This window comes from Gymnoscopelus braueri (genome assembly GCF_963280865.1).
Source record: "Gymnoscopelus braueri genome assembly, chromosome: 13".
In the NCBI taxonomy this organism is placed as follows: domain Eukaryota; kingdom Metazoa; phylum Chordata; class Actinopteri; order Myctophiformes; family Myctophidae; genus Gymnoscopelus; species Gymnoscopelus braueri.
Genome location: NC_137615.1, coordinates 36,063,489 through 36,078,997, shown reverse-complemented (window position 1 = coordinate 36,078,997; position 15,509 = coordinate 36,063,489).

Sequence of the window (15,509 nt, the reverse complement as noted above, 5' to 3'; positions counted from 1 at the left end):
AATAAGAGTAAATAAATTTAAGGAACTCGGGAGAGTTATAAAACTGAAAACTATTTTACGAAAGCGCCTGTAGAGTAGCACGGTAGTGCCCTCGCTTTGGGTTGTGTTGGAATTCGTCAAGTTTTCTCTGTAGTGCTAGTTCACCTCCGTGCGCAGTCGCGTAAGCAGAGTGGAAGAAGAGGACGAGCTCATATGACGCAGTGGTATTTATACCACCACCGGTCGCCGGTGTTTTGCGTCACACGACCCTATCCAATAGGAAATTGAATTCGGGAGTCTGTGTGTGCTCTGTGTGATCGCCAGGGGGCGATGATATCCCATAGTAAGTATCTTACTGGAGCTTACGCAATAATAACTGCTATTTTCAAACATTATACTTTTACTTTTGGTACTTCAAGTACATATTGATACCAATACTTTTGTACTTTTACTCAAGTACATTTTGAATTCCGGACTTTTACTTGTAACAGAGTACTTCATTGCAATATTGATACTTTTACTTAAGTAAAACATTTGAGTACTTTTTCCACCACTGGATATCAAACATTTTGTAACATTATTCCATCCGGGGAGGCTTCTGCTTCGCAGCCTGCAGCAGAGCCAGAGTCAGCTTGACAAGGCTGAGAGGAGGGCAAGAGTGTTGGCAGCGGTGCCGAGGGCATCGACATCAATAATACAGCTTCTCTGCACCCAACAAGATGTACCCATGTTGATGTTAACACCATGGGCTACCATCAATCACTCTGCTCACTTCTACCAAGCCCTTAAATGGAATGCATAAAATGCACTGTACATCCCCAACGCCAGTGAGTTTACAGACAGGTCGGTGATTTTGTTTGAGATTTTCTGGGTGGAGAGAAACATGCCAAGTAGACAGTGGTGAAAAGTAACTAAGTACATTCACTCGAGTACACATTTGGGGTAAATTTACTTTACTTGAGTATTATTTATATGTTTCAATAGTTGATATACTTATCAGAGGTACTCCACTATGACTAGGTACTTTGAAGATTTAGATCAATATTAAAATAACATACATCAAGCCCTATAATAGTTAATCTATTCAAAAATAGCCAGTCTACAATTTGACCAGCAGCCACTTTGTTGGGCGAGGCCCAGCTGCCCCAGGAACAGCTTTGCCAGCCAGGTGGCAGTGAGAGCACATCTCTCCCCTTGGGGACCGTGAGGATCATGGCATGAACAATAGGGACCTCAGCTGGATAATTTGCTCAGGCATCGTGCCCCCATATGTGTCACTCTAGCTCAGTTCTGCTCACAGTGCAGACATGCCCTGGGTGACAATTAGAAGCCGCAGTCTCAGCAAAACTGTGCCGTAATGCCAGCCGACTTTTATGACATGACAGAGATGTGCAATAAAACGTGGTGCAGCGATGTCGCTCCGCTGAGTGAACGCTGCAGTATAGGTAAAAAGATGTTGTATGAAGTATGCATGCCCGATTGCCTGCATGGTATTATGCGTGTGCTGTGTGTGTGTGTGTGTGTGTGTGTGTGTGTGTGCGCGTGCGTGCGTGCGTGCGTGCGTGCGTGCGTGCGTGCGTGCGTGCGTGCGTGCGTTAAGTACTTTAACGCATGTACTTACTGTAAGTAAAAGCATCAATACTGCGGGCGCCCGCTGGCCTAGTGGTCCAGGCGCATACCACATTAACAGCGTGTTGCGGGCTCGACTCCCGATCCCGACGACCTTTGCTGTGTGTCACCCCCCATCTCTCTCCCCATTTCCTGTCAGCCCACTGTCCTGTCAAATAAGGGCATAAAAGCCCCAGAAAATATATATATATACCCAGGTCAGGTAGGTATGATATGAGTGATGTCATCATGTCATCATGTGTCTCGCTAGCGAATCACAGCTGGTGACAGACGGACACACACACACACACACACACACACACACACACACGGACGGACGGAGGGTAAAACATACTCTCCTCCATGCCTTCGGCCTGGCGGAGACAAAAAAGTATCAATACTGCAATGTAGAAACACTCTGTTAGTAAGTCCGGTAATCAAAATTTACATGAGTAAAAGTACTGGCATCAAAATATACTTTCAGTACCAAAAGTAAAAGTACTTATTTTGCAGAATGTCCCGTTTTACAAGTTATCATTACTAGACCATACCCGTCGGGGGATATGAGCACCACGCGCGCGTCATGGTCCGCTTGTTTCACGGATTTGGCAACACCGGCGCTTGTTTGACGCACGTGATTTGGCAACCCGGGAACCAGCGAACACAAAAACGTTGATAAACAGCTGACATTTGGGGAAATGCGAAAAACGGGCTTCTGTGTTCCGTGCACATGGTAATGGTCAATGGCTGTGTGCAAATGCAGATCAATTGCTCCAGCCACTGAAGAGAACCGGGCAGAACAGATTTTGGGCACAGACAGAGCTACAGACGCACAGAGCTACAGATGCACAGAGCTTTGTAGAAATGATGATGGATCTATCGATTTCAGATGATGTCGAAAATGTATTAAAAGAATCTTTTGAAAATAGCCAAAGTTTAAATAGGCCTGCAGTGGTTAATGTATGTTCTGTAATAATTATCAAAATCTACAAAGTTAACTACTAACTAAAGTTTTCAAATAATTGTAGTGGAGTAAAAGTACAATATTTTGGAGAGTGGAGTAGAAGTAAAAGTATAGAAAATTGGAAATACTCCAGTAAAGTAAAAGTACCTCAAAAGTTTACTTAAGTAGAGTACTTGAGTAAAGTAAAAGTACCTCAAAATTATACTTAAGTAGAGTACTTGAGCACATGCACTTTGTTACTTTCCACCACTGGCATGCATGCCTTGTGTGCATTCAAAGAGGCTGACTGATGGGGTTTCATTATTGACAAAGCGAGGCTTGTTGTGCCATTCCCTGAACCCCTGGAAGTGCTTGCCGTGCAATTAGGCCCCTCTCCCCTTTCCCCCGTCCCAAACAATGAGTTATTGCTGATCAAGTTAATGCATCATCATCATATGAATGCACGAAAACAACTGCTGAAAAATCTAATTAAGTCTTACTCCCCATATCAAAACTAGGCCTATTGAAGGCTAAATGATTATAAGCTGTAACCACTGCTACGTTTTTACCCAATCACATGAATAGGTTTTTATTATGTGAAAACCAGACCTGCTGAATCAATCAAGCTTCGAGTCAAGACAAAAACCTGTTATGCTGTTCTAAGTGCAAGTATGAGAACTTTCAATTGAGTGTCAGCCGGGCGTTGAGCTAATATATAAATCGTTATTTCCTTTTAGCTCTTTATTTATTGTCCAAAATGGAGTAAAACATTCTTGCCATCTTACCTGTCAATTTGCTACACTCTTGTTCTCTACTGATATTTCCTCAAATTTTGTACTTGATGGTGAAGGTTGGATTTTGTAAGCAATGGGCCCCTGGGCAGAATTCATTTGTACAGGCCCCCCACCTCACACACACCATTTTAAAGTTATATAGCACTGCCATACTTGGTACTAAAATTAATTATGGATAAAATCTGGACAATTCCGTAGGGAATATTGAAAACATTTTAGTTGTTAACAGCTGTCAGAACTCAGGACAACCAGCTTGAAACCGGAACAGTCCCGGACAAACCGGGACGTCTGGTCACTGTATATGCTAAATACATCAGTTACATCTATCCCCAATTCAGACAAAATTAATAGGAACAGATAAATTAGAGCGGATCTTAGAGTCCAGTGCCAAGCATGTTATGTCAGAGCTCAGCTCAAAACATCTAGCCTTGAACAGCAGCCAATATCTAATCATCGTGAATGAGGAAATTCCATTACCAGGGAGCGAGGGGAGAGCAATTTGACCGAGAGGAATACAAAGCAAGAGGTGTTGCTACCATGACAGAATGCTAGCCCTGCATGACTCAAAGCTTTCAACAGCCACAACACAAAAGACGTACGTGACAGACTCTAGCTCCATCTGTGACCTCACCCATCGCTGTAGCGATGGGTGAGGTCACAGATGGGGCTAGAGAGGCTCACATCAACATTCTCTTCCTTCCAAAAACACTTCCTTAGTCATTGAACTTGATTCATTCATCAAAATATACACAGCGGGTGACTACCATTAGCTGCCTTGACTTCTGTGCAGCAGAGTCCTTGAGAAGGCCAGTAAAATCCACTTTCCGCAGTAGGTCACTTTTAATGGACATCAGGGTGAGAAGATTCAGCCTCCCATGAACCATCATAGATGTCTTTCTTTGTTCTTTGTTCTTTCTTTCTTTCTTGCTTTCTTTCTTTTACCAGAGCAACGATAAAAAAAAAGAGAGCTCAGCATTTGTGTCAGGTTAGCGTAAGGTAAAGCTGTATCTAGGGAAATGATCTGCTAATTTTAATCAGAGATTGTTTCAGGGCTCAAGATTGCATATGTAGGCCTATGGCCAACGTTATATCATCGTTGTGTAATTAAAACAATGTGTTTACTGCACATGCAGCAGGGCGGAAGGGAACACATTTGCAAGTGTTAATTGAAATTGAACTTAATCTTGTGGCAGGTGTTTTGCCCAAAAACTAAGACAGCCTGACTGCCTAGAATTAACAAATAGGCGTAGGTACAAAACACCTTAGGGGAGGGGGCAGTGTTGTGTGTGTGCACACACGCCGACAATATTGGTTTTAACAATGCTTTTTGCACACGGTTTCAGGCGCTCCCAAACTCATCCAATTTTATACAATCCCATTATGCCACATATGGGCTCAATTTAATTCTATTTATTCAGAGAAACATTTAGGCTAGACTACAGAAACAACACAGCTATGTAAGCTATATACAGCAACAGGTGTGTGTGTGTGTGTGTGTGTGTGTGTGTGTGTGTGTGTGTGTGTGTGTGTGTGTGTGTGTGTGTGTGTGTGTGTGTGTGTGTGTGTGTGTGTGTGTGTGTGTGTGTGTGTGTGTGTGTGTGTGTGTGTGTGTGTGTGTGTGGCCCCCACCTTCTACAGTATTGGCTCTGCCTCTGTGAATTGTGTGAGTTGCATACATGTGGTTAAGTCAGTTTACAAGCAAGTCCCTTTTCTGTGAGAGCCTTGAGCACCTCTCAGTGGTCAGAGGTAAGTATTGCCATCGGGTGGTACTACTCATGACAGGGGAAATCATGTTGTATCTTTGAAGCTAAAAAAGTTGGTAGGGTAAGTGATATTTTTTGGTTAAAACAAAACGTTTTTGTTAAAAGGTTAAAGCACTATATTCTGATAGTAATCATTGCTTATGCTATAGAGCGTTTGTTCAGGAACAGGAGTCGTCCTCACGTCCTATCTCTCCAGCTCTTAAATAAACAGAAAATAAATGTTCAGGTAATCAGGAGAGAGTAGGCTACCCATTTATCAGCTTCATTTTTATAGTGTTCCAGTCTGCCAGTTTTTGTCTGCTCATTTCTTTGTGTCATCTCTTCCAATGTCACTTGTTTAATCTGTATCCTGTCTGAGTTCCCAATCCTGATTGGATAAAATTGGTATCCTGACCCGAAAATGCATATTCTGTTTAATAAAGAGCTGGAGAGACATGGAGACTCCTGTTACTGAACAAACACTCTATATTAATAGCAATGAGTATCAGAATATTGAGCTATTTAACACTTACTTTAAGAAAATCCCTTTCCCTACCTTTAATTCTATACAAGAGATCTTCTGTGTGACAGTCAAATACAAGACAATGATAGACTGCCTTTGTTTTAGTATGTGTGTGTATTAAGCCACTTGATGAATGTTTTTAATTACTCTTTGTGAGTGTATGTTATTGTTTCATATTGAAATTACCTTTAACGTTGATGCCATCTGCTGCCTTGTAAAAGAGATTCGATAGGATTTCCCAATATAAAATATGGAGCTCCTCATGGCTCCAGACTGGCCTCCAAGTATAGACTGTTCATCCCATAACCAGAGGAATGGTGGATCCGAGATTATGAATCCCCACAAAAATGCAGTTGTCGGTGCAAAGATATTTGGCGACTGAGTTCCTTAGCTTGCGAGCAGTGTAAACAAGAAATTTGGCAAACACACCAAATCTACAGTATACAGTAGACGACAAGCCTCCTACAGAGTCATACCTTAATAATACTATTCCCAGGCCATTGGGACCATCAAAACACAACTTCAATATTATGCTTTATATTTGCATCTTTTATAGCAGCCTATGCTTTTGGATCTGTGTTGTAAACAGTCTAATTGATCTATAAATCCACGGAATCTCTATATCTGACTGTCCCCCCACGTATCTCGAGAAACTTCGGAGTCGGACCGATCGACTTCAACATGTATCAACTAGAACCAAAACACTCTCGCCCCGGGTCTAGTCTAATCCGGCGACCTCGGAACGGTCGCCACTAGGCATCCCGAAACGTAGCCTCCGTAAAACTATTCCAAAACGTAACCTTATTCCTAAACTTAACCTCAGTAAAACTATGCCTAAACTTAACCTTATTCCTAAACTTAACCTCAGTAAAACTGTGCCTAACCCTAAATGTATTCCTAACCTTATCCTCAGTAAAACTATTCCAACCTTATTCCTAAACTTAAACACAGTAAAACGATGCCTAACCCTAAATGTATTCCTAACCTTATCCTCTGTAAAACGGATACAAGAACCGCTGGGGGGCGAGTGGTCCACGGAAAAAATGGGGGTGGTTACCCCTATTGCTGGTAACAGGAACGCTCGCCCCAAAACACACTTGCCCCCATTGTTTTCACAGGCCGCTCACCTCCATCGGTTCTTGTATTCTTGTATTTGATTTACTGTGGTTTATTATTAATCAATAAAGATGAGTTTCAAGCAGTTTCTTCAAAATGTATCTGAAATCAGAATGTGGCATTAGATTCCCCACATACGAAAATCTACAAAAGCACAGTTAATTCATTTGTTTGCCTTATTTAGTCAAAATCATGCACATTTCAGCCTGGTGGCCGCCATCTTGAATTTCAAAATCTTCAGGCATTATTGACCATTTTTGAGCTGGGCTTTGAGTAAATTTGAATTCAGCACCCTTCAATACTCCAGACCGATCAAAAAAACGCTGTTGATCAAGTGAAAAACAATGCAAGTGAGGGAGAAGCTGCATGCCCGGAGCTTACAACAAGAATGTAAGTTTAAGTAGCTACCGAATAAAGTAAGAACCAGTGGTGCAGTAGGCCTACTGCTCATTGCACACTTTTGAACAGGAGCACACGCATGCATATGCATCGATCAAAAACAACCCTTAAGTTCACATCTCTAAACAAAGCTTACAAAAGCTGCCGACTGCCTAGTGTCAAACAGCGTGAATTAACATAGGAATGACCCTGGATGCTTATCAATGGTCCATTGTTTTCTTTTTTGCTTTATTGTTAGATTATTTGTACTTTTTCTCTAAAGCACTTGTGCTTTATTCTTGCTCTGTAAAGCCCTTTGAGCCGAATTTCATGTCATGAAAGGTGCTATACAAATAAAGTGTATTATTATTTTTATTATTATTGTGTGACCTGCGCATGGCGCATGACATCATTAAAACAGCATACCACTGCGCCACTGGTAAGAACACATTCATTTGCAAGCTTGTTTAAAAGCAGCAGTTCAAAATGCAACAATGTAGGCCTATACTGACCGTAGGCTTTTCTTAGTGTCTTAGTGTCTGCATATATTTTCTTTTCCTGTGTCAGGCTGTGAGATGTGTTTTTAAGCCTGTTAAATAAATTAATTAAATAAATAAATTCCTACTGTTTCACAGCAGGCAGGGGTAACACAATGTGCTATATTACTGCATATGAAATTAAGGCATTCAGTGTCATAATAAAGGAAATTATACATTATTATTGTCCCCATCAGTATGTTTATACCCCCCAACAGTATGTTTATACTGTCCATTTCAGTATGATAGTGACAATATAGCAGCAGAAAGTTTGATTGAGATTCCTCTGCTGAGAAGATTTTTTTTTTATGTGGGAGTATGATGAGATAAGCTTGTTATCTTTTGGAGCAAGACACTGTTGTTCTACGCATTTATCTTGTGTGAGATATTCAGCGTCAGTGTCTCTCTGAGACAATTCAACTTGGTTCAAGTCAAGTCAGTTTAGGCTTAGTTTATACTTAGGGACAGGTCGATTTTTAAAGAAGGGTACCCCTGGAGAAAATGTATGTACCTCGATCTAAAATGCCATGACCCTCCCTTTGACTAAAAAAAAAAATCAATGACCCTCCCCAAATGATAAAAAAAAAAAGATTAACCCTCCCCGCCTAGGAGTTTCACGACATATTGTCCCACGATACAGCCTATCGTGGTAATAAAATGTGACGATAGTTGTATGATGTCATACTGTATTGTAACATTTTTTTAATTCTTTTTTTAATAAAAAAAAAACCATTTTTTTTGCCGGTGAAAGTTATAGGAGTTCTTACTGTATGGTGTATGATATGAAATGTAAAGCTTATCATAATCACAGTAATTATTAATCATGTCTTCCATCATATTCAAGGTATTTTGGAGAGAAATGAAACAGACTCCAGTCACTTTCAGTTTAAAGCACTGCAGAGGGGAGGTGTTGTGTGTCAGCTGATGCTCGTTGACGCTCGTTAATGTGACATGCATCAAAGCAATTATGCCTCTGCACTCTCAAATAGGCCTACATCTAACCTAAGATTGTTTACATGGTATTATACTGTATCTGGTATTATAGATTTTTTTAGCTGTTGGAAATAACTAGGCTGCACTTGGTTGGTAAAGTCCATATGACAAAAATATGAGGTTTGTGGAACTTATAGTTATGCAGTGTTATTTTATAATATATTTGTTATATTAGTGTCTATCTGTCCTCTGAAACAATGGGTTTATAGTTAGTGAGAACTTCACTTCTCCCTTAAGCTTGCACAAATGTATTTATTTGTGTGTACAAAGCACTTTGTAATTGTTTTTTAACTTTAATAAAGTTATTTTAAACTAAAGATGATGGCCAATGTTGATGATACACGAGAAAAGAACATTAATAAAGTATCATATCAATATCATATGCCCAACATCATGTATCGTATCGTGAAATCTTGACACCCTTAACCCTCCCCATCAAATACATGACATTTAAAACTGATAATATGTCCGATGTTTTGCTTTCCACATTGATTAGAACATTACTGTAGTCAGTCTTGTGCACAGTGTAGTGTCTGTAGTAGTGGTAGCAGAATGGATAGTGTTCTCAACTTACATGTGGGAAACCCATTGAATCCTGGTCAGATTGAAGAAAGTTGAGTATTTGGTAACCAGTAGTTTACAACTTTTTGTCACTCTGCCCTTTTAATTATTAACTACAGTGACTACACTGTTGCCTACATAAAACAAATTACGCTATCAATTATGGCCTGATTATTCTGGTTTTATTTGTGGAGCTAGGCTGGCATCTATACACAACTGTCCATATGATTATGAATATGCAGTTATAAATTGGTCATTGTAACCAAACCTGGTGTATGTAATAGGCTCTATGCACAGCTAGTTAGGGAATTTTAGCAAGATGTTTGGACTGTGAAAAAAATTACCAATAACTTTCTTCACCAATGTGTTCTTATAGGTGTCTAGAATCATCTCTCAATTAATGCAAACCCAAATCCTCGTGGAAAATCCTGGAGAGACAAAGTTAAGGAGCCCAGAGGGCTTGGGTTTAAAAATATGAAAAAATAAATAAGTCTAAAATTAACTTGTGAGGTGTCTAACTAGGGCAGGGGCTTTCAACTGATTGTGAACCAGGGACCATCACCCTGACTAAGACTCAACCTGGGGACCACTGTTGTGTTGGGAGGGGATATGGGCTAAGATTTGTTTTTTTGGCAACACTAACACTGTCAGGGTTAGTGTTGAACGAGGACCCAAATGCAGACACTGAAGGCGGCAGGTCAAATCCAGCAATTTATTAATAAACTCAAAAACGAGGCAGGCAAATAACACTGAACACACAAGGTAGACATATGAGGAACTAACAAGGAACACACTGAAACACAGGGTTTAAATAGACACAGGGATAACAGGACACAGGTGAACTCAACTGACAATCAACACTGGGATAGGCTCGAGGACTAAGAGGACACAGGTGGAAACACAGACAAATCACAAGGCAGGTACAGAACTACAGGGGCGGACAGGAAACAATTAGAATACTACAAAATAAGAACCAGAAACACTTCAAAACAAGACACAGAAATGCATATCCTGACATTACCCCCCCTCAAAGGGACGGCTACCAGACGTCCCACAAAAACAACAAACAAGAGGGGGCCCAAAGGAGGTCAAACAAGTCTTCACACTAGACTGGGGCAAAAAACCTGAACACAGAACTGATACAAACTGTCAAGAACAAAAACTGACTGGACACTTTACAGGGAACAGGACTGGACAAGAGCAAAGAACCAGGGGCTAGAGAATAGGGCAGGGCAGAGTGGGACAGGAGCAGGGCTAGGAACAAAACAAAAAACTGGGATGGGCAGGGCCAAAACTCTGCACTAGCTCAACTAAGCAGGACAGGCTCTGAGCAGGACAGAGCAGGGTGATACGGGACTGGGGAACCTGACCAAGTACAGGGAGAAGGACTGAGGACACTGGCAAGAAAAAAGTGACGAGAAACGGGCAGAAAAGACAGAAGCAGACAGACAGACTACACACAACCAACAAGACTGACCGAGACCGACAGAAGGACGAACAATCATACCAACAGAAAGGGACTCACACAAAAAGGCAGGTGGGCAGACACACAGACAGACATGCAGAAAGGCACAAAGACAAGCAGACAGGCACCAACTGAGACAAACCAATAGACAAACAGATTAACTGACAAATAGGCAGGCAAGCGGACAAACAGGTGACTTGACACAACAGGCGGGAAAGCAAGTCAGAGGGAAGACTGGAGGACTGGGGTGTAGATAGTCGGACAAACAGACTGGCAGACAAACTAGCAGACAAGCAGAGAGGGAGACAGGCAGATACACAAATAGGGAGAGCAGCTAACGGGGTGGTTGGTGGACCAACTACACCCCTGGCCAGAGGGCGGGGTGTTCCAGAGTGGAACTGGGGGGACTTAACAGACTGGAGAAATGGGGAATTAAGGGCATGAGAAACAGAAGGGCTGACATAAGGAGAAATGGGGGTGCGAGTGACCTGGGAAACAGGAGGTCTGACAGACCAGACAGGGGAGCTATGCTGGGAAACGGAAGGAATAGGCTGGCTAGGTACAGGCCTAGGGACGGGGCTACGAACGTGGCTGGGAACAAGGCTAGAGACAGTAAAGGGACTGTGGACAGGACTAGTACGGGGGCCCGGAACTGCATTAGGTCTGGGTAATGGAGACAAGGACCCAAGGGGACTGGGACACGAGGAATCTAGGAAACCTGGGGGCAAAGGCTGAAGAGCAATCTCGGGGTCCAGCGGCTGACCTGCCAGCCTGGGGGCCAGCTGCTGGAGTGCAGGCCCGAGATCCTGCTGCTGTAGTGCAAGCCCAGGCTCTGACAACTGGAAGTCGGGCCCGGGGTCCGGCAGCAGGAGTGCTTGGGCAGCATCGGCGGTGACGACAGGGCACAGTACACAAAGTTCAACAGGGGTGTCAACAGAGACATTTGGCGAAGGCTCTGGCAGATTGCCAGATGACGAGGGTGCTGGCAAGGCGTCGGCGGGGGCAGCCGACGGGGATTCAGGCAAGACGTCGGCGGGGGCAGCCGACAAGGGTTCAGGCGAGACAACGGCAGGGGCAGCCGACGGGTGTTCAGGTGAGACGCCGGCGGGGGCAGCCGACAGGGGTTCAGGCGAGACAACGGCAGGGGCAGCCGACGGGTATTCAGGTGAGACGCCGGCGGGGGCAGCCGACAGGGGTTCAGGTGAGACGTCGGCGGGGGCAGCCGACAGGGGTTCAGGTGAGACGTCGGCGGGGGCAGCCGACAGGGGTTCAGGTGAGACGTCGGCGGGGGCAGCCGACAGGGGTTCAGGTGAGACGTCGGCGGGGGCAGCCGACGAGCACTTCGACAGGACGTCGGCGGGGAGAGCCAACGAGGACACAGGCGGGGCGTCGGCCGGGACAGCCGACGAGGACACAGACGGGACACAGGTGTAGACAGCCGATGCGGACACAGACAGGGCATAGGCGGGGACAGGCGATGAGGACACAGGCAGGGCACAGGCGGGGACAGACGACGAGGACACAGGCGGGAGACAGCCGACGACAGCCGACGAGGAACCTGGCGGGACAGACAACAAGGACACGGGCGGGACAGGCAACGAGGACACAGGCAGGACAGACAGCGAGGACACAGGCAGGACAGACAACGAGGACACAGGCGGGACACAGGCGGGGACAGCCGACGAGGAATCTGGCAGGACAGGCAGGGTGTTGGCGGGAACAGCCAACGAGACTTCAGGCAAGACTGGGGGCGGAGTCACTGTAGCGCTGGGCAGCAGTGGAGCCTTGAGAACGCTGGGCAGCGACACACACTGGACACTGGGTAGCGATGACTCCAGGGTGCTGGGCAGCGAGGACTCCAGGGCGCTGGGCAGCGGCGAGTGCTGACGGCGTCGGGAGCAACGCCGATCACGCTTCTTCCTGGAGGGGCCACAGTTCCCCATGGAACTGGGCAGGTAAGACCCCTCCCATGGGTCCGGGACTGGGGCCATCTCTGGACAGGCAGGTGCAGAGTCAGAAAAGGCAGGTTGGAGGCCCACAAACCCTAGTCTGATAGACTGGGGCTCAGGCTGGTCACTGGTAGGCTGGAGTGCAGGCTGGGAAGCAGACTGCTGGAAGCTAGCAGACTGTGAGTCAGGAGTATTAAGGAAGTCTTTAGCCCACTGAGGCAACAAACACCTCAGCTCGGGCTTACAGGAAACCTCCTTGCGAGCCAAAAACAGAGCCGCTTGTCTGATTTCTTGGCTCACGGCCCTTCTCCACTCACCCTGACAGCACAATATAGAATAAGTTGCTTCATAAAGTTCATCTTCAAATGAATTAACTGGGTCTATTTCCAGGTTGTCAATATCCTCTGTGGCAGGTGGAATATCTGCCACATTAGAATGCTTCAATGGCTTGCTCCAAACCGGCATGATGAAAAAACTAAAAACTAAAAATAAACCTTGTCTGCTGGGTCCAAACTTGGTTAGTTCCTACTGTCAGGGTTAGTGTTGAACGAGGACCCAAATGCAGACACTGAAGGCGGCAGGTCAAATCCAGCAATTTATTAATAAACTCAAAAACGAGGCGGGCAAATAACACTGAACACACAAGGTAGACATATGAGGAACTAACAAGGAACACCCTGAAACACAGGGTTTAAATAGACACAGGGATAACAGGACACAGGTGAACTCAACTGACAATCAACACTGGGATAGGCTCGAGGACTAAGAGGACACAGGTGGAAACACAGACAAATCACAAGACAGGTTAGACAAGGCAGGTACAGAACTACAGGGGCGGACAGGAAACAATTAGAACAATACTACAAAATAAGAACCAGAAACACTTCAAAACAAGACACAGAAATGCATATCCTGACAAACACTATGCATCCCAGGTCTATAATATATTCTGATCAGCTTATAACTCTGTATGATTAGAGTTATAAGAACTAAAATATGCATAACCCTTTATAACACTGTTTCTCAACCAATTGTCCATAGACACATGTTCTTAAATAATGACTGTTAAGGGCTTGATATAATTCATTGCACGATACTATGCGCAACACTTTTAATCAAGCCCTTAATTAACAGTCACTATTTAACTGAAATATAATGCTAGTGAGCAGAGCGTTTTTGAGTGTTTGAGTGTTTGAGTGTTTTTGAGAATTTCTCTTACTTCATCCAGCCCTCTATTAAACTCATGTTAACTGATGAGTGAGCAGACACATGCTATTATATGGGCACATTTCCTAATAATGACGGCGCAACCAGGCCACACTTCCACTTCTTGAGATTCCAGTTCCCTTTTCTGTGGAAGTTCCAGTAACTGCTGTCAACAACATTGAAGTGTCATCTTAGGTCATTGAGTGAACTGTTTCTCAACTAGTGGTCCATGACATGATCACGGGTGGTCCATGTTTGTCTCTTCTTGGCTATAGTGGAGTCTCATGTCTCATGTCATTTTCTGGCTCAAACCTTGCCCTGTACATATTGTTCAAGTATGCCAGCATGAAAATACTACTGTCACAGAGATGCGTAGTTACAAAAGGTCAAATACATTTTGCTTTTACTGTAAGCCTTGGGAATTGTGCCTGACAACTCATGTGTTTCATACATGTGCCTCTTGACTAGCCTGGCGTAGCTAGACTATATCACTGAGTGCAATTTTTTTTTGCACTCGCAGATTTGTCTGGTTCCAGGCTACCTCTTGACAGAGTCTGTGGACATGGCAATGAGCTGATCCTCTTTTGTGGTTAAGCTTGAAGTACTTTTGGAATTGAAGCATAAGCGTCCTCAAAGGACCACTGATGATGATGATAATGTCTTTAATTCCTCAAATACAAAGTTACTAAGTTTCTAAAAAAAGAAAAAAGAAAAAAAAAAGAAACTTAAAAGAAAATCTTCACTTTCCTACAATACTGAATGCATGATTAGGGACCACATGCAATACCTCCACGGACCACCAGTGGTCCACGGACCACCAGTTGAAAACCCCTGAACTAGGGGTTTTCAGGGGTGCTGAATCCATTCCAACCATTATGTTTGAGTAAAAATGTCTCCCTGGCCATATAATATTGGTATATTGGTTATTGTTAAGCTGCTCATGAAGGCCAGGTCCATTCGGCAAGATAGTGCCCACCCACTCGAGCCAGAGTACAGGCTGTTGCCATCTGGCCGTCGTCTGGGTGCCCCTGGTGTCAAAAATAACAGATACAAGCACTCCTTTGTCCCTGCCTCAATTCGTGCAATCAACGCTGCCAGTAACAGGTAAAGGATATGTTACTGATGATGACGATGTTGAAACAAGAACTTTATGCCGGCACTTTATATCCTATAATTTTTTCTGAATGTAGCCTTTTATTTTTATCTCTTGCACTAGATGCGCCCAGACTTCTGTTTTATGCTATGGTGTTTCATGTCTGTTGTTGTCCTGTACTGTCTGTATGTTTTAAACCACTACTCTTGCTGTAAACCTAATTGCCCTTTTGGGACATTAATAAAGACCTTGAACCTTGTAATGTACAGCACAGTGTATAATCAATAGTAGGGATTGGGGTGTTGTTGAATTGATTCTATTCTGAAAAATAAATTAAGAAAATATTGCTAAACACTTGATAAGAGTGTACACCTACTGTGCACATGCTCAGTGGGATACACTGTCTGCATGTGGGGACTTAAGGAGCCTTAACTTAACTGGGCTCCTTAACTTTGATTGGCTCTCCAGGATTTTCCACGAGGATTTGGGTTTGTATTAATTGAGAGATGATTCTAGACACCTATAAGAACACATTGGTGAAGAAAGCTATTATTGGTAGTAATTTTTTTCACAGATGGTCCAAACATCTTGCTAAAATTCCCTAACTAAGCAGCCATATTGTG